The sequence below is a fragment of the Olea europaea genome, chromosome 1 (genome assembly GCF_002742605.1).
Source record: "Olea europaea var. sylvestris chromosome 1, O_europaea_v1, whole genome shotgun sequence".
Lineage (NCBI taxonomy): Eukaryota > Viridiplantae > Streptophyta > Magnoliopsida > Lamiales > Oleaceae > Olea > Olea europaea.
Window position 1 is genome coordinate 21,337,124 of NC_036237.1, and position 21,081 is coordinate 21,358,204.

General features: G+C 30.8%; 2 pseudogenes; both read right to left on the reverse strand.

The window, feature by feature from the left end:
- Positions 1-10,801: 10,801 nt before the first annotated feature.
- Positions 10,802-12,654, reverse strand: LOC111405851 (annotated as a pseudogene).
- Positions 12,655-12,843: 189 nt separating this feature from the next.
- Positions 12,844-17,059, reverse strand: LOC111405859 (annotated as a pseudogene).
- Positions 17,060-21,081: the final 4,022 nt, after the last annotated feature.

Sequence of the window (21,081 nt, forward strand, 5' to 3'; positions counted from 1 at the left end):
AACTTATGAATTAGAAATAAGAAAAAATTAATATGTCAATAAGTGAATATATGGAAGAATTAAAATCATTAATAAAAATATTAATAAATGATATACAAGATTTGAGAAATGAAGTAAAAGAAATAAGAAACGATATAAATATATTAAAAATTGAGATTAGAGAATTAAAAGAAAATAATAAAAATGAAGATAAAAAAATAGATAAAAAATTTATAAAAAAAGAGATGACTCGAATAGGAAAGAAACATATAAAAAAAATATAGTGATATAAACAGGAAGTATAGATGATGAATTTAGAAAAAATATATTACCAAAAATGCTAGAAGAGGAAGAAAAATCTAGAGAAAAATCATTAGGAAAATTAGAAGTAGAAGAAAAATAAGATGAGTGAAGAATTAGATGTGTTAATAGAAATTTTTGATCAATTAAACTTAACTGATATAAGTGAATACCAAGTTTTAATGAATACTAGAGGAGGACCTAATCCAACAGGAATTTCTAAACAAGAATTACATGACACAGATGAAAGTTATGCACCTATATTTAATAAACCATATAGACAATTATATGATAAAGTAAGAGATAGACAACCACCTAAAGGAAATAAATATAAAGATAGGTTCGAATTAAATGATAATTATGATAAACCAATTAATCATGGAGGAACAAAACTAGATTTAAAGTGCAAAGTAGCTATTAAAAAGCCTTACTAACTTGGGTATATTCAATGATATTATTCTTTTTATATAACAAAAATGACACATGGGAAAATACTGAAAGAAGAATAGATTTTTTAATAGCATCATTTGAAGAAGATGGTAGAAATTGATGGAAAAGAATAAGCAATGATACAAAATATTAATAAAAAGAAATGTACAAACAAAAACAATCAAATCAGATAGACAAGGTATAGATAAATTAGTAGAATATATTTCAGATGAGTTTCTAGGAGAAAATTGGATAAGAAATGTTGAAAAATAATCAATAAGAGAAAAGGATAATGCTAAAATAAAATTAATAAACTTAACAATATGTGATATGTGTAAAATTAAAGAATATACTTGTGAATTTAAAAATTACTATTATGTTCAAATTTATAGTAATGAAAATCAAGAAGTATATCAAGACATGTATTATAATAAATTACCATGTTCATGGGGAATATATTTTAAAATAGAATTTGAAAAATATGTTAGAGATAATACTGGAATACATAAAACTTTAGATTCAAGAATAAAATTTTTATTTGAAAGACTTGCATATATATGTCAACAAAGACAATTAATGAAAAAATCAGAAAAATTTTAACTAAAATATGTTGTGAAGATATGGAAACCCCTGTGCAATGGGGATGTAATCCTGAAAGAAGAGTTAATAAAAGAAAATATAAAAATAAAAAATTTAGAAATTTTAATAAAAAATAATATAAAACATAGAAGAAGATATTATAAAAGAATAAATAACCCATATAACCAACAAAAAGATAAAAATAAAAATAAAAGCCAATGTAAATGTTGGAATTGTGGAGAAATATGTTATATAAGCTCTGATTGTGATAAAAAGAAAGTTAAAATATTACAAAAAGAATACTTAGAAATAAAAGATGAATTAAGTGAAATATCAGTTATTGAAGAATATTATAATCAAGAAGTATATATAAGTGAAACAGATGATAAATCAGGATCTGAATAAAGAAATTGAAGAAATAGAAAGTAATAATATAAATATACAAGAATATGAAGGAATAAAACGATATGGATTAAAAGTCACTTTTGACAATAACAAGTTTAGAAACTGCAAAAATTATCGTTAGACTTAAAAACAGGAAAATGAGAAGTCTTTGATAGAATTTGGAAAAGAGAAAGAATAGCAATAAATGAATATCACAAAATAGAAAAAATCATTGATGTAAAAACAACTTATGGGCAACATAAATTAAATCTTTTAACAAAAAATACAGTTGATGAACTATTAACAAAGATTAATAAAAAACAAAGTGAAAATATCCAATATGTTTAGGAGGAATACAAATAATGTTTAAATCACTATTTAGAGAAAAAATAGATTCACCATTAACATTAACTTTACATGATGGAAGAATAATAAATCTAAAAGATAGTCATTTAGGAACAATAGAAAGAAATTTAGTGTATCAAAAAATTAAGTTTACATTTTATCCAACATATTGTGTATCATTAAAAGATAGAAATTTTAATGAAATTTTAGGACTACATTTTAATCTTCATAGGGATGATATCATGCAACCAGGTGATCAAATCATGACTATAGAATATAGAGCTTTATACACATTTACCAATTCTAATTATGGGAATATTTATTCCAATAAACCATATATTGAAATTCATAAAGAATGTAAAGATATTAGTAAATTAATAGAACCAAATAAACAAATAAGTTTAATTCCAGAAGAATATGAATTTGGTATAACAAAAAATAAAACTGAAATAACAAAATTAAATTAAGGAGAATGTTCTAATAAACAAAATAATTATTTGATAATACTACAAATATCTTGTGGACACTTATTAAAAATTTCTAGAGAATTTAAACTTTATAGAGTTCAGCCAACCCAGCGTGGTGATAAATGGGAGAAAAAATCAATTCTTAATAATGAAATGAATATAGAAAAATCATTGAACACTTAGAAAAAGATTATGGAGAAAATCTATTATTATTTTGGAAACCATATCACCTAAAAGCCAAAATAGAATTAATAGAAAATGTTATAATAAGAGTTAGACCAATGATGTATACTATAGAAGATACACATGAATTTAAAAATCAGATAAAAGAATTGTTAGAACAAAAACTTATTAAACCTAGTAATAGACCTCATAGTAGTCCAACCTTTATGGTTATGAAACACTCTGAACAAGTTAGAGGAAAAGATAGAATGATTATAAATTATAAAGAATTAAACAAATATAATAAATTTGATGGTTACTTTCTACCAAATAAAAAAGTACTAATAAATCTTGTAAGAGAAAAACAATATTATTCTAAATTTGATTGTAAATCGGGATTTTGGCAAGTAAAAATGGAAAAAGATAGTATACTATATACTGCATTTAGCATACCTCAAGAAAAATATGAATAGTTAGTTATGTCATTTGTTTTGAAAAATGCACCACAGATATATTAAAGAAAGATGGATAATATATTTAAAAAAATTTAATGAATTTCTAATAGTTTATATTGATGATATATTAGTATGTTCTAATAGTAAAGAAGAGTATAGAAATCATTTAATCCAATTTATTAATGAATGTAAAAAAAAAAAAAAAAAAAGGAATTGTACTATCTAAAAAGAAATCTATAATAGAAAAACAAGAGATAGACTTTCTTGGATTATCAATAGATAAAAAAAGGGATAAAATTACAAACTCATATATCTAAAAAGATAGAAAGTTTTTCAAATAAATCAGAATCCAAGAAACAAATTCAAAATTTTTTATGATGTTTAAATTATGCAAAAAGATTTATTGAAAACATTTCTAAGAAAAGACATAAAATCCAAATTTTAATCAGAAAAAAATACTAAGGGATGGAATGAAGAACATACAGAATAGTTAAATCATTAAAAGAAGAATGCAAAAATTTACCAAAATTAAGATTACCAGATGAAAAAGATAATTTGATTGTTAATACTGATGTCTCAGATAAATATTGGGCAGCAATATTAAAAACAGGTCTTAATAAAATTGTAGATACTCAAGTGGAACATTTAACCAAGTAGAGATAAATTATACTACTCATGAAAAAGAATTACTAGCAATTATTGGAGGAATAAAAAATTTCTCATTGTTTTTATTATCCAAGAAATTTATTGTTGAAACTGATAATTCTCAAATTGTAGGATTAGTCAGGAATAAGTTATCCTTAGAACCACAATACAGAAGGTTTCATAGATGGCAAGCTTATTTACATTTTATAATTTTGATATAGTCCATATTAAAGGAGTTAATAATTTTCTTGCAGATTTTCTCAGTAGAAATATAGAATTTGCTGATGGATAAAGTCAAGGTCATGGAGTTATACCAATCTATTACACATATACAAGAAAGGACAAACTTTCTTAAAGAAGAATCTGAAGATATAAGTTCTGGAGCAACCCAGATCTCAGAGATGTTCAACTCAAATATGAAAATATTGTTGAATATCACTACTGAGCATCATAAATATGTCATTGAACTCAAAAATCAAGTTGATGCTATTGCAGCACAACTGAAAAATATACTGTTTGAAACGGATATACCAAAGAGTTCAAAAATGAGTTTTCCAAATCAATACCAAACAGGGACAGTTGGAAGCAGTAGTGGATCCAAACGTGACAACATACCAACTGATAATAAAAGAGATTCCTTTCTGTATCATCAACCAAGAAAGTAATGATACATGAAGATAAAAGAGATACAAAAACAATCAGTATCATAGACCAAGAAGATAAAATCCCTTTAGATCCAAACGAAAAAAAATATGCCGAAATAGTCAACATTGCTTATGAAATAAAAATAAGTGATTCATATTTCATTTCTCTGGGAAATAATGTTTACCCCAAAATTATAGCTATGGAAGGAGGTGACCCTTCATTTATAAAAATCATGAAAGATTATGGATTCATGGATTTGATTTATCTAAGAAAATATTTTATTGAAATCTCAAAGTTTGATGACATATTTGGTAAGGAAGTATCCAGATTTGCCAAGGGAAATAAGATATTTTAAAATTCTATTCAACAGTCCAGAATACGATGGAGTTGTTTTCTATCCAGTTGAACACACAATCTCAATTGGATATGTTGCGCAAATTTCCAAATTGATGTTACAGAGAATAATAGAAAAGTCCCAATAGTGACAAAATCATGGATCAAATATAGAAGAGCACTTGGAATTAAAGCCATCTACAACATTGTCAAAAACATGTTTGATAAAAAATTCTCGTGCCTCTGTCAATATGAAAATTGGATGTTGGTATCCAATGGAAGATATGCAAAATCAAAAATTTAAAAAAAACTATATTACAATATTTGATATACATCAATTTCCAGGATGTCCTACCACTATAAAAGAATCCTGCCAGTTAAGGGAGTGCCCCAACTGCATGTGAAAAATGGAAGAAGAAGACAAAGCACCTTTTTGATAAAGGTGTATGAAGGACAATAATACTATATGTGAAGACATTGAAGATAAAGATGCTCTTTGAAAATTGAACCAACATGTGAAGATGTAGGCCCAAGGAAGAAAATAGAGAGGAAAGAGTGCCTTTGTTGATGTAATCAATGATGTAATAGAGTCTCATAAACTTGTATAAATAGAGACATTGCCATAGAATAAAATCATCTCATCCTATCTTGAATTCTTGAGTTGTAAGCATTAGTCTATTCTTAGTTTGAAAGACCAGTTTTTCTGAAAATCCTTTCATACCAAATAAGAGTCTTGTATCAATCTTGATAGAAATAAAATTCCAATATTTTGATATTAATATGAGTTTCTAGATCTTTTTCCCATAGATTCTTGAAAGATCTAATAGAAAGTTTCCTTCTTATTTTAGCAAAAAGAGAGTTTTTTTTAACAGAAATCTAGAATTTTATTCTTTAGAAATTGATACAGTGAGAGCAAGTAGCTGAAATAGCAACAATTCCGTGAAGGCAGGAGGCCATTGAAGGAAGCAGTTTACAAATTCAGAGCTTGAAGGTCACTCGATTCTAAGCATATAGGTCTGGATCAAACCTAAGATAAAACTATTAAACTTTTGTTAAAATTAGAATGAATCTTTTTAAGATCTTAAAAGAATCGTAGGGACAATTGCATGATGATTATTTTGATAAATGACAGGATATACAGTTGAATAATTAGATAATTTATTAGAAAGAATGTTAGAATAAATAAAGAATATTATATCTCAACTAAAAAAATATAAATTTACCATTTGAAGAATATAGTACTTTAAGTAGAAAATATGAGATGAATGTTGCAGATTATTCTTATTTATTAGATCATAAAATGATTTTATATTCAAATATCCAAAATAGAGTAAACAGAGGATAAAATGTTTAAAAGATTAGGACCTATATTACAATATAGAAAGAATCATTTTATTAAGGATAATATAGACATTTCCATAAAAAAGAATAGTAGCAAGTCAAATAGAAAAATCTCCCATCCCATCGCCCTGACTAATGTCCGCCTCAAATCCCTGTTGAGCCCGCTTTGACGAATGACGATTCCCCATTGTTCACCCCCGATAACTCGGTATGTAGAAACGAACAAGGAAAGCATGAGCACTTGCATTGCCTCCAATGGTAACATAATTTCTGCTGCTTATTATTATTGTATCCACTCGAAGCCGACTAGCCGAGTATGTGATTAGCTCATCTTCCGCCATCCATATCTATAATTGCACTCAGTAACTAGAAATAAAGGAAGAATTTTTATATGGGATTTCAAATTAATGCACAATTATTTGGTACTTTGGATAATAAAATATGAAATTAGGAACCCTAATTTTTGGTCAGAGAGATCGATTTGGACAGTGAAGGAAAGGAAGAAATGGAAGACTGGGAGAGAGAGAGACAGAGGAACCAGGATCTATTTTTTATTAGTCTTTTGGTTTATTTTAGGGTAAGTGTTTCATCGTAAAAAGGTCATTATCTTTCATTTTTTTTTTTTTTTGATATTTTTGCATTTATTTCAACCTTTTTTTTGTGCTGAGCGTTCTTTTTACCCATTTTTAACTTAAAATGATCAAAATACCCGCCTATTTATACAAAACAAAAAACAGAAATTGCACCTATAGGCCCAAATTTTTAAAAACTACAAACGAGTCCAAGTTTCCAGAAAAGTCGTCACCTTCTTCCAGTAAGCTTCCCCCACTCCACCACCGGCTTCAACCTCAAAAACCACCACAAAAAAGCACTAAGGACTGTAAACTGGTAAGAAATGACAATCCAAATAAATAAATAAATAAATCCTTGAAACATCTTTATGCTCTCTCAGTATGGCGGATAAATATCGATTCCAACTCCGGCGAATTAAAGATTTCCCTAACACCATTAAAATGCACGTAGATGTAGGTCGGCACTTCCTCGGTGCCTGGGAGCAAGGCAATTTCTCCGGTATCTTCAATTCTCGTGACGTCGGAGTAGTAGAGCATCCACTATCATCTTCAGATTCCTCTTTGGGTTTTGTGGATATTGATTTTAATAGATCCCGGATATTAACCATTTTTTGCCTTCTGATTCTTTTCCGCATAAACCATGTTTAATACATTAAACCCAGGAAAAATAAGCTAGACTAGGAACAAATTTTTATAAGCTGAGAAAGAAGGGGAAAGTGAGTTTTCTGTGGTGCAAACTGCAAAATGAGTGAATAAACCAAAAGGTAAAGGAAAAGGGAAAGAAATGAAGCAAAATGAAAGATTACTATATAGAGATACTGAAATAGCAATTCAAATGAGAGAGTTCACTTATTTGAGATTGAAGCCGGTAGTGGAGGAGGTGGGAGCTTACTGGAAGAAGGTGACGGGTTTTTTGGAAATTTGGACTCATTAGCAGTTTTTAAAAATTTGGGCCTATAGGTGTAATTTCCTTTTTTTTTTTTGGTCATTTTAAATTAAAAATTGGTGAAAAAGACGTTCAGCGCAAAGAAATGTTGAAATAAGGGCAAAAATGAAAAAAAAAGAAAAAAAAGAAAAGAAGGGACATTTTCCATAATGTGCTTGAAAGGTAGGAACATTTTGTACCAATTATCCAATCCTAATATGTCTATTACGCTCCTGTTTAGTGTAGATTAAAATTAAACTTTTAGTAAATATTAATAAAAATTGATGAAATGTGTGGTTGAAAAGTTTTGGATCCCATAAAATATATGGTAAAAATTAATTTTTGACTTTAATTAGGGATATTTAGTAGATTTTAATCTACACCGAACACGTGCTACATCCAACTTGAACAAAATTTTCTTGTGTGTTTATTTTGTGAATAGGACAAGGGAAAAAAAGGAAAATTATCGAATTTTCTACATGTAATTTAAAAGGCATATTGTTTGAGTTTTGATTAAAAAATGTTAGTAATATGATTTCTGAGTTCATTTTTAATAATCTTGTTTTAATTTCATTTTTTTTTTTTTACGATAATGGTTTTGATCCTTAATTGTATCGAGTTTCTGGAGTGATTTTGATGTACTCACAATTTCCTAGAAGTTTATATTCATCTCAACATATAAACATTTGCAAGAGAGATGCTTACTAATTATACAAAATCATTGTACAATTAGTTTAATTCCAATTAACACCTTTCACAACCCTCGAATCAAAACATTATACGTGGTATGTGGTACTAGTTAAAGCTTGGCAGTGTAAAAGGCTAAACCCATGTTTGATGGTCAAAAATATAGAGAAATAGATATTTTGAATAGTGACTATTTGTTTCTATGAGTGTGTGGTTAAAAAGTAATAAAAAGTTTTGGATTTATGTGTAAAATATTTTATTGTGTAAATGAGTCATTGAAAATAAGTATGAGAAATAAAAAGTTTTGAAATAAAGAGAGTTAAATAGGGGCTAAATTTTAACATACTTCCCTTTTTTTTAGGGCTGTAAGCAAAAACCGCCAAATCGGAAAATCGAATCGAAATCACATTTTAGAAACCGTCGGTTTGTTGCCACGTGGATCCGGTCAACGAAATGGTTTTGACACAAACCAAACCGGTCAAAATGGTTTGGTTTAAGTTTGAGAATTTTAATTGTGGTTTAAAATCAAACCGGATCGGCGAAAAAATATATAAAAATAAAAAAATAAAAAAATGAAATTTTTTGAAAATTCATCTAAATATTTAAAATTCAATAGTTTTGTCAGTTGTGGGTATTTTTGTCAATTTCTATTTTTATAATACAGATATATTATTATTATCCAATAATCATAATTTATATCTAATAATCTCAAGACTAACATAATCTATCAAAAGCCCTTTTCCTCTTTAGAATTTAGATGAACTCCAGCCGACATCCAACATAGTCTTGAGCCACCGACACCACATACTTCTTTTTCATATTTTTCACGCCTCTTCAAAGTTAAATTGAAATCCATTATACCAAATCGGAGACAAAGAGATCTTACACCTTCAGTGATAAATATTTGTTATGAATAAAGTTTCAAATCAATAATTTTTTTGAAGCAAACTAAGGTAAGAATTTGAAATTAAATGCGTTTTGTAACATAATACAAACGTAAACTTGTGTAATTGTTATGTTTAGATACTATAAACAATTGCTTTATTAGTGTGGTTGGTTATTTTCTTTGTTTAATCAGTATCATTTTTTCAAATATGATGATCACGAGGTCTTGTTGGACATCATTATATTTTTTGGCCTTATATCTAGTTTACTAGATTTGTATTGTAATGTTATTGTATCATCATTAGCCTAAAAAATGTGAACAAAAATTAAGAAAAACTATGTTTTAGTTTATTTTAATTTCACATTAATTTAGTTGGTATTTAAATTTATAGTAGATATATTTAGCTCTGTTTGAGCCATATTTTCCCTATCATCATAATGAGAAAATTGATCGTTGGAAAGGAAGCTGGGTCCCACACATAAAATAGCAGGTCAACAAAGGCAGTTGAACTTGTAGGATAACGATCCAAATTTTCATTTTTTTCCCAAAAATTTTGTTCAAACAGGGGCTTATTTTAGTTTAGATTTATTGCTAATGAGATATAAATATATATTGAATTCAATGAATTAATGACATAAAAGTAGACGGGCAAAAAAATATATGGGGAAACCGACGGTTTAAAACCGGGCCAAACCGTTAGGTTTATGTTTGAGTTTTTTTCAAACCGTTTAGGTTTGAGTTTTTCTCAAACCGATTGAAATGGTTTGGTTTGAAAATTTGTCAAAAATCGGTAAAATCGGACTGCTTACACCCCTACTTTTTTTAATACTATTTGATATTATACAATTATACAATACGCCTTATTAATTCGAATTGTGTAAAACTACTCGAAAGGATTATGTGACAGTATATCCAAGAGACATTATATTTTAACAGAGTATCTTATGCATAATAGAGAATGTCTTTAAATTTAGAAAATAATTTAATGTTTTTAATTTTAACTCTTTATTTTTTTAATGAATATTTATTGATTTCTCCTCATATCTTATTTAAAGTAATTTTTTTTATATGTTAGTGACCAATCAATTCAAATGTAATTTGAATAATTTAAATTGTAAAGTATTTAAATTTGAAACTTATTAAATATATTTATTTTAAATTAAGAATAAAAAGTGAATTTGGTTCTCCAAAACTTAGTCTTTATTTTTAAAAAATTAAAAAATAATTTTTAGACATTGACTCTATTTTTTTAGAGATTATTTTGCTCTTAAAGAGACTCTCGAAAATACTCTAAACTTACATAAACTCGATATGAAAATTGATTTTCATTCACAATCATTTTTGTTTTCTAGACTATAAATAGAATGTGTAACTCCTATGGAAACCTAACTAGCATTGAGTAGCAATCGAGTCAATAAAAACTGAGTCAACCATTTCATCAGCTCCTCCACAAGAAAATAGAAAAATAAATATGGGATTAATTACCTAATAGTCACTGAACTTTGCCAAATGTTCCTGGGAGGTCACCGAGCTTCAAAATGTTCTTGGGAGGTCACTGAACTTTGCAAAATATTTCTAAGAGGCCACCAAACTTCAAAATGTTCCTAAGAAGTCACTGTACTTACAAAAAGTTCGTAGGAGGTCACAAAAATTAGTGATGTATGGGGTTACTTTTTGCAAAGTTCAGAGACCTTCTGGGAATATTTTGTAAGGTTTAGTGACCTCTTAGGAACATTTTGAAGTTCTGTGACCTTCTGGGAATATTTTGCAAAGTTCAGTGACCTTCCAAGAATATTTTGAAGTTCAGTAACCTCCTAGGATCATTTGGAAAAGTTCGGTGACTATTGCAGCAATTCATCTCACAATTTACATATAAAATAATTTCAACAAAGTATTAATTTTTCTAATTCTTACTTTGCCCTTCCAAACATATGGAATATTTCTTGTTCCCATTTCTTCTCGTCCCTTCAATCGACTTTTCTTCTCAATTCCTCTCTCAACCAAAGCTAAAATCTACAAATTAAATATAAGAAATTTCAAATACAACAATTTGCTCATCAAACCAGAAATTAACAGTGATATTCAACGTTGAGAAGAAAAAATCTCAAATCATTAGAGCTTTTCAAAAATCTTTGTGTTGTTTTCCTTTTACTTTGAGGTAAATTATATCTTTCTTCTTCAATTATATCTCTCTGTCATCTCTATCCCTCTTGATTCTTGCAATCTCTCTATCCTTCCAATCATCTTATACCTCCGCCTCATTCACATCATCATCAGTATCCTCCATATTTGCAATATTTGCTTCCGACTCCATATTCATCTAAATCTCCCGGTCTTCCTGAATTTTTTTCAACCACCATTTGCTTAGTCTCTACCCTCCTCTCTTCCATCCTCCTTTTCACAGCTTCCTCGAGTGCCATCTCTTCTACCTTAAGCCTCCGCAATTGTATGTCTCTCAGATTTAGGAACAAAAACCAGTTTCAACATCGCAATTCCTGTTGTGTCTTCTTCAGAATCATTCTCGTACTCTTCCTCTTCCTCAACTTCCTCCAGCATTAGTGCTGCCTCATCTTGTTGCCTTTGCAATAGCCTCTCCCTAATCCTTCTTCTCCATTCCTCGAATGCATCCTCATCCTCCAAATCTAATCCTTCTCCTTTCCTCCTTTTGTCCTCTATCTTTGAAATAATCTTTGCCTACCTAATGTGCCTATAGTCTTCCCTTACCTCCTCATGATTATCAATCCTACTCTCAGCCAAACGATGCATTCTAGCATCATCCTTCCACATAAAATAAATCTACTCATGACTCGGGGAGTGCTTTCTCGAGCTCAGGCATCCATTCCATCCTAATATCCCAGTCTTCATCATTATCATCCGCACACCCTGGTGCTTTTCCAGGCCAGAACCTTTTCACTTTTGTCTCCCCACTTTTACCTTTACACTTATCCCTTCACAATTATTGTATCACTAACCCTTGCAGACATGGCTACAGAACAAACGAGCACCCCTACCTAAAAAAATCATCTTAATTTCAAAGACTTTCACAGCAAGAAATTTTAAAATTTTCAAATGTCTTGCTAAAATAGTAAAAACGGGTATGAATTTGACACGATAGAATATAGGAAATTGAATCTTAAATTAATAGAAAAAATTGTAAGAGGATGAAAATATAAACCCGAGAACTTCGAATAGGACAAAGGAAAAAGGAAAAAAAAATATAGATATATTGAGTTACCAAATTTCTGACCGTGAATTAATAGGATGATCTTGGAGAACTGAGTTGGGACTTTTAAAAACTTGAGTTTTATGTGTGATGACTTTTGTGGGTTATAGACTTCTATACGGAGGAGGACCTCAGAGAGTATATTGTATTGAGACTCAAAGACTTACCTTTTTGTAAGAATGGTAAGAAAAGTCGTGGATGGAAACTTTTTTTAGCCCTTGAACACAATTTACATATAAAAATAATTTCAATAAATTATTAATATTGTCATTTCTTATTTTGCCCTTCCAAACCCATGAAAGATTTCTTGTTCCTATTTCTTTTCGTCCCTTCAATCGACTTTTCTTCTCAATTCATCTCTCAACTAAAGCTAAAATCTGCAAATTAAATAGAAGAAATTTCAAATACAACAATTTGCTCATCAATCCACAAATCAACAGTGATATTCAACGTTAAGAAGAAAAAATCTCAAATCATTAGAGCTATTCAAAAATCTCTGTGTTCCTTTCCTTTTACTTTGAGGTAAATTACATCTTTCTTCTTCAATTATATCTCTTTGTCATCTCTATCCCTCTTGATCCTCCTACCCTTCCAATCCTCATAGTCATTCGCCTCATTTACATCATCATCTGTATCCTCCACATCTGAATCTACTGGTCCTCCTAAATTTTTTCAACCACAATTTGCTCAGTCGCCACTCTCCTCTCTTCCATCCTCCTTTTCACAGCTTCCTCGAGTGCCATCTCTTCTACCTCAAGCCTCTCACATTCCACAATTGTATCTCTCTCAGATTCAGAAACAAAAAACCAGTTTCACCATCGCAATTCCTATTGTTTCTTCTTCAGCTGCAGTCTCATACTCCGACTCTGACTTCTCCTCCTCCTCAACTTCCTCTGGCATTAGTGCTGCCTCCTGTTGTTGCCTTTGCAACAACCTCTCCGTTACTTCTTCTCCGTTCCTGGAATGCATCCTCATCCTCCAAAACTATTCCTTCTTCCTTCATCCTTTTGTCCTCTATCGTCGAAACAATCTCAGTTTGCCTAATGCTCCTATGGTGATGCGAACCTGGTTAGCACGGTTGCTATCAAACCCACAGAATATTGACACCGGATCCCAAGAACGCCTAAATAATCAAGGTTTAGGATTTTACCCACAAATAATGAACCAAGCAACCAAAAGTATCTGAAACAATCGACCTCTTGATCACACTATAATTGAATATCACCTGGATTTGTGGATTTGACCTTGAAATAGTGAATTAAGCAACCAAAGGTATATTAAACTAATGACCTCTTAATTACAAGATTTGAGAATCGCCCCCGATTTGTTTGAATGCCACAAGATGATTAAATCTTGATAAGTTCAGTATTTTGAAGCATCATGCCTCGAGAGAGAAAATTCTCCATTCAATAATTCATAAAGCCTATTTATGCTAGAACTATAAAACCCTAGAAAATAATTTAAAAATAGAAATAAACTCCTAAGAATATGGAAAAGCGTAATTTAGAGTCCTGGAATAAAGAAATATCCAAATAACATGGAATCCTACCATAATTAAACTATTTCACGTATTTGGAAAATTTCATCCCAAATTATTACGTTGCCCGGATCATATCATCCACTCTCTCTTCGAAAGGATTCGACCTCGAATCCAAACCTTGATAGTCCAAATTGTAGCCTTTGTTTCCAATTAGATCAAGAACATGAAATGTTTCATTACCCCTCGGATGTAATTTGGATCGTTTTTGAACCCGTGTCATCTTCTTGCATATGTAAATCCAATCTCCTTTATATGGATTAAAATGTGTATGTTTTGACGACTTCCTCCTGCAAGTATAAGATGCTCCAAGATGGATTTCAATTGATTGATCACCATGTTTGTTCCTTGCTCTACTCGACCTAGACAATTTTAGCAATGACATTGCAATTGGATGCATGTTTCTCGGTATATCAATTTTGTAGCTCAACTCCTTGCTTAAGAATTCCTTCTAATGCCCTTGAAACTCCATCACTTCTTTAGGGATTACAAATTCAATGTTCGGTATTGAAGAGGTATTCTGATTGAGGCATTGTTGTTGTTGAGTGTCATCCACCAATTGATATCCAATTTGAGGCTCAATTCTTGGGTCGGGTGGTATTCCAATGAAATTAATTTCTGGATTCAAGTCTTCGTTAACCTGCAAAATAGAATTATCGAAAATGGGGAGGAACTTATTAGTTATCGCCAATGCCTCCTCAATTTTAACCTCATCTTCATGCAAGCTCACTTCCATAACTTCTTTTGTCTCCGAAGACCCTATTCCATTTTTCACTTGTAGCTCCACTTCTAATTTAACTACTTCGCTCTTTTCAATTTCTCATGGTTCTTCTCCCTTTTTCTCGCATTCAATCACCTCACTTTTACTCTTTTGTGCCTTTGGATGATTAATTTGAGAATTTATCAAGTCACGAATCTCCGCCAACTCCCATTTATAATCAAACCCCGTCCTCTTACTTGATGTACTACCCGCACATTTCGCAAAAGATGTTTTACCGCCCTTCAGATACTCAACCCCATAAGATGTTCTCGGCATCTCCCTAAATTCCATTTCTTGCCGATCCCTCCTATAATAGTTTGGTGTATATCGTATCCTCATAATATGCCTAAACTCATCTCAAGTCTCAATACGCATCTCACCATACCTTCGCCTAGATGTCGTCAACTCATCCCACCAAATTAAAGCATGATCCACGAATGAGCTCACAACCAACTTCAACTCTTTTTCCCAGGAATAATCATGACACCCAAACATCCATTCTACTTTTTCTTCCCATGCCACGTACGCCTCGAGATCTTTCCTACTCTTAAATTGTGAAATTTTCATTTTTATGTTTCCCAAACTCCTATTAACACCATCTGCATATGCATCACGAATTTCAATCCTAGGTTTCATTCTACTCACATTTAACACCTCAACACATTGATCCCTATGAATTTTTTTTTTTCAATTTCACATTCAGTCTGTCTAACTTATTTTCCATATCTCCAAGTATCTTCTTAAATCGTTGCATCATCTTCTCCAACATTTTGAATTGATTTTGACTTGAATTTGACTTTTTTGACTCTTTTTTTCACTTCATTTTTCGATTCTCTTTTTTTCTTTTACTCTCTTTTTTGACTCCTTTTCTAACTCTTTTTATACTCACTGGATAGAAAATCTGATTACAAATTTGATAAAACAAACAGAAGTTGTTTTGGATACCAAATCAGTCCAAAGATAACTTTTGAAATTTTAACAAGATTTAAATGGATTAAAGACTCAAACACAATTGAAAAATTACAAGAACATGAGAACGCTAAAAATAACAAAACAAAGCCTCAATAAAAAATGAAAAAAAAAAATATATATAACCTTGATTTTGGAGTCTGTGCTCTGATACCAAATGATGCGAGCTTGGTTAGCACGGTCGCTATCGAACCCACGGGATATTGACACCGGATCCCAAGAACGCCCAAATAATCAAGGTTTAGGATTCTACTCGCAAATAATGAACCAAGCAACAGAAAGTATATGAAACAATCCTCTTGATCACACTATAATTGAATATCACCCCGATTTATGAATTTGACCTCGAAATAGTGAATTAAGCAACGCACCCAATTTGTTTGAATGCCACAAGATGATTAAATCTTGATAAGTTCAGTATTTTGAAGCATGATGCCTCGAGAGAGAAAATTCTCCATTCACTAATTCATAATCAAAGTTGCAGAATACAATGAAAGAAATAAAAGCCTATTTATACTAGAACTATAAAACACTAGAAAAATAATTTAAAAAATAGAAATAAACTCCAAAGAATATGGAAAAACGTAATTTAGAGTCCTAGAATAAAGAAATATCCAAATAACATGGAACCCTACCATAATTAAACTATTTCGCGAATTTGGAAAATTTCATCCGGAATTATTGCCTTGCCCGGATCATATCATATGGCCTTCCCTCACCTCCTCACGATTATCAATCCTACTCTCGACCATATGACATAGTCTTGCATCATCCTTTCGCATAAAATAAGTCTCCTCGTGACTCGGGAATGCTTTCTCGAGCTTTGCCACCCTTTCCATCCTAATATCCCCATCTTCATCATTATCATCCGCCCACTTTGGTGCTTTTTCTAGGCCAGAACCTCTTCACTGTTGTCTGTCCACTTTTACCCTTAGGCTTATCCCTATTCGCAATTATTGTATCACTAACCCTTGTTGTTACAGACATGGCTACAAGAACAAACGAGTACCCCTACCTTAAAAAATCCTCTCAATTTCCAAGATTTTCACAGCAAGAAATTTGAAAATTTTCAAAGGTCTTGCATAAAACAGTAAAAAGGGGTATGAATTTGACACGATAGAATATAGAAAATTGAATCTTAAATTAATAGAAAAAAAATGTAAGAATGATGAAAATATAAACCCGAGAACTTCAAATAGGACAAACAAAGGAAAAAAGGAAACAAAAATGTACAGACATATTGAGTTACCAAATTTCTGACCATGAATTAATAGGAGGATCTTGGAGAATTGAATAGGGACTTAAAAACTTACGTTCTATGTGTGATGACTTTTGTGGGTTATAGACTTCTGTAGGGAGGAGGACCTTGGAGAGTATATTGAATTGAGACTCAAAGACTTACCTTTTTGTGAGAATGGTAGGAAAAGTCTTGGATGGAAACTTGTTTTGCCCTTCCAAACCTGTGAAAGATTTCATGTTCTCATTTCTTTTCGTCCCTTCAATTGACTTTTCTTCTCAATTCCTCTCTCAACTAAAGCTATACTCTGCAAATTAAATAGAAGAAATTTCAAATGCAACAATTTGCTCATCAAACCACAAATTAATAGTGATATTCAACGTTGAGAAGAAAAAATCTCAAATCATTAGAGCTCTTCAAAAATCTCAATGTTGATTTCCTTTTACTTTGAGGTAAATTATATCTTTTTTCTTGAATTATATCTTGACAATTGGTTAAACCGATTCCAATTGAAAATTGTAAAAATAGAAGTTTTACAGAAAAAGAACCGATTTGGTTAGGCGAGGTCCCTATTTTCTCATTAAATTGATTCTAGTTCGATTTTTATGCTTCAAAAATAAATGTTAAGTCTAAATTTTCTTATTTTTTTCACGATTTACATTTTAGCGAATAAAACACTCAATTAATTACTATTTCAATATGAGATTATAAAAAATTATCAAAATTGGATTTTGTAGCAAAAATCGTACCAAAACATTTGGTTCTCGAGTCTATGATTAAGGATCGAACTGATTATAAATTGAAAATCGAATCGATCCGACTAGTATGGGTTGAGTGATTGCAGGTAAAAATATCCACCTCCTACACAATTGCGCATCTCAAAAAATGGCTAGAATACGCATTATTGGTTTAATTTGAAAAATATAAAAATCATAGTTTCTCAATGATCATTAATATTTTGCATATTTCAGAAAAAGGTTAGAAATATTGGTAGTCTGTAATTCTGATATATATCGTTAATGATAAACTTAATTAAACTTTCTAAGTGATGTGATCTGCGTTAGGCCAAAGTCGGTTGAGAAATTAATGTTCCAGTCCAAGAGAGAAAGGGCAATCGAGGCCATTTGGAGTTGATTCAAGCTGTACAATTACCAACTTGAGATTCGGAGTTCAAGAGGTTGAAGTTAGCAAGCCAAGAGTGAGGTTTCATGTGGAGAACGTAGAGCAAAATCACTTGGAGCAAGGTGGATCAATGAACCAAAAATCGGACCCAAGAAGCAAGCTGTGCGTCCGCATAGCTTATTCCTCCATGCAGTCGCATGGAGGCGTGCAAGGAATCCAGATGCCGCATCTTAGCAAGCCATGCGACCGCATATAATCCTACCATGCGATCGCATAGGTAAAAATCCGGACCGAGATTTTTATTTTTTCGCGAGTTTCCCAATTCATTAGAACTCTAGTTTTATTATTTTGGTACCATAAGTTTCACGTTTTCCCTTTTAGAATTAGGTTTTCTAGGTTTCATAAAAATATGAATATTTCATTCTTTGTATTTTCAGACTTGAATTTGAGAATAAAATTCCGTGAGGCTTTGCTTCCAATCCATTGTTCTTAATTGAACAAAAATCGAACTTATTAAGATTCAACATCTTGTGGCGTTCAAAATTTTGGATAAGATTCAATTAATTGTGTAATCAAAACATCCTTCGTATCTCATTATCTTGGGGTTATTTGGTTCATTAATTGTTTGGGTTAAATCCACAATCCGAGTGAGATTTATAAGTTTCGTGATCAAGATGTCAATAGTTTAATATACTATTGGTTGCTTGGTTTGTAAAATTGTGAATTAAATCCTAAACTTTGAGTTTTGGCTTTCTTGGGGTTTGTGTCATTCTTTTGTGGTTTAATAGCGATCTAGCTATCCAGGTTCACATCAGTAAGTGTCAACCGAATCATCGCACTTATACATTAATTAAAAATGTAACGTTATTCATCTGTGTAATCCATACTCCATATCATTTAATTTGACTTTTGAAAGTTTTATGCCCAATCTAAGCAGAAAAAAAATAATAATAATGTCGTTGAGAGGTACAAACATATGAGTTGAAATTAAAAAAACGAAGCAAAATAAAGTTTAATGGCCCTATTAAATTTTCACTAGTAGTTCCATAACCTCCAACATTTTTACTTTAATAGGTTAATATTCAAAATCTAAGAAGTCCCGAAGGCTAAAATGTAATTTAATAATTTTAAAACGTAAATAACAAATTTTTTGTGTACTTGACATAGACGAAAAACTGAAGAGGCTCACAAATTAAAAATGTGAAGCAATTTCAATAAAATAATTGTAACAATTACGCACAATGAAAATTTCATTTATGATCACTGAACTTTCGGATAATTTTCATTTGGACCACTTAACTTTAACCTGATTCAATTAATTAATCAAACTTCAATTTAATTTCAATTTTCATCACACTGTCACCTGTCATCTCAAAATTTGTTGAAAATCCCCTAGTTGGATGCCAATAGACCTCTACTTAATTGCTGGAAGACATGTCAATTTGTCATCATGCAATATTAGTGCTATGAGAAAAAAAGGAGCACACACACATGTTGGAATTTTTTTTTATCGAAAATTGGTTGCGACCAATTTTAAATGATTATTTTAGTGAAATTTGTTATTTGGTGAATGAGAAATTAAGTCAAATGTAAACCGTTTAAATACTGAAAATTATTGGAAAAATCGTATAAAATATTGTGGAATATTCTAAAAATATATGGAGGAAAAAATGTGGCTTTTCGTATGAAAGATCATGACTCTTGGTATGTGTATGATTAATGTCCAATAATTATGAATTCCAATAGATGTGTCTCTCGGTATAGTTGCATCTTTTGACATACCTTTCCAACTATTATATATATAGACCCCATGTGTTTGAATTTTATTCATTCAAGAAAAGTTATAGATATCATATCATTTCATTTCAATTTACACTTTGGTTTTGCCTAAAACATTTGCATCAAAGTCATGGTCATGATCACGGTAGAGAGGAAATTCCATTCGAGTTCGCTGATCAAAGTCATTTGGAGTGCTCCTATGGCTCGACGTGGTCGTTGTATCTTGGGAGATGATTGCCGGAGAACTGTTAGCACCGATGCAGGGCAAATTCATCTTAATGACAAAGTGTCCAACACTTGTCTCGACCAAAAATCCATCATTTGCATCTTCTTTCTTTATTTTCTAATTCCTTTTATTATGATTTGATTTCAGAAAATGATTAACGTTATTTATATGTTTATCCTGCAATGTTTGATCCAAAGAATTATTTGCTTTTGATCATGAGTTGAAAGGGAAGAATCCATATTAAGGTATGTAGTTTCGATGAATTCTTATTTTGTCTTCTCAAATCCTATCTTTGTAATTCGAAATTGCATTTTGATTTCACACAATAAATGACATGATTTTGTGAATATAATATGCATAATATCGGTGTAATTTTCCAACAATCTTAAGATGAATTCTATATTTTCTTGCATCCTATATTCATGTTCAAAGAAATTTTGTTTGTCAAAATTGGAAATTTATTTCTAGCACCTTCTCCGTCGTATGAGTGTCTGTCCAATGTCAAAAGATGTTTGGGCCAAAAGGTTAATTGTAGCCTGTGAATGAGTTCATTGGTTGATCATAAGGTTTATATATATATATGGATTGAAAAACTACGCCAAAATTTTAAACCAAAATTAATTTGGGTAAGAATCAATTTCTGCCTACCCATGTGAACACTGGAATACCTTGCTGAATTATTATGGAATAGCGTGCCTGTTCGCGTTTAAGTTTCTGTAACCGCCTCGATTTCACAGTGGAACGACTTTGTACGTGTTTAAGATGACAAATTGTGAATTTAGTGGTGTCTTGTACATTTTATATGATGCTTTACGTGATATTAAATATATCAGTAATTTCCTTTCCGTAAAAATAACATTGAATATGTTTTGATTGGAATGAATTTGTATGTTTTGCCAATTGCCAAGTTGCCAACTGCTATTGTGTAATTAATGCATGTGTTTTGTTGAAGAAAATAACAATTTCATGCACTAGTGTGTATCTTTTCCAATTGTTGCCATGGTTGAATGGTACCAAAGAATATATATTAAATGCATATATTGACAACTGAACCCGTGACTTTGGCCATACTCTGAACATTTACGATTGTGCAT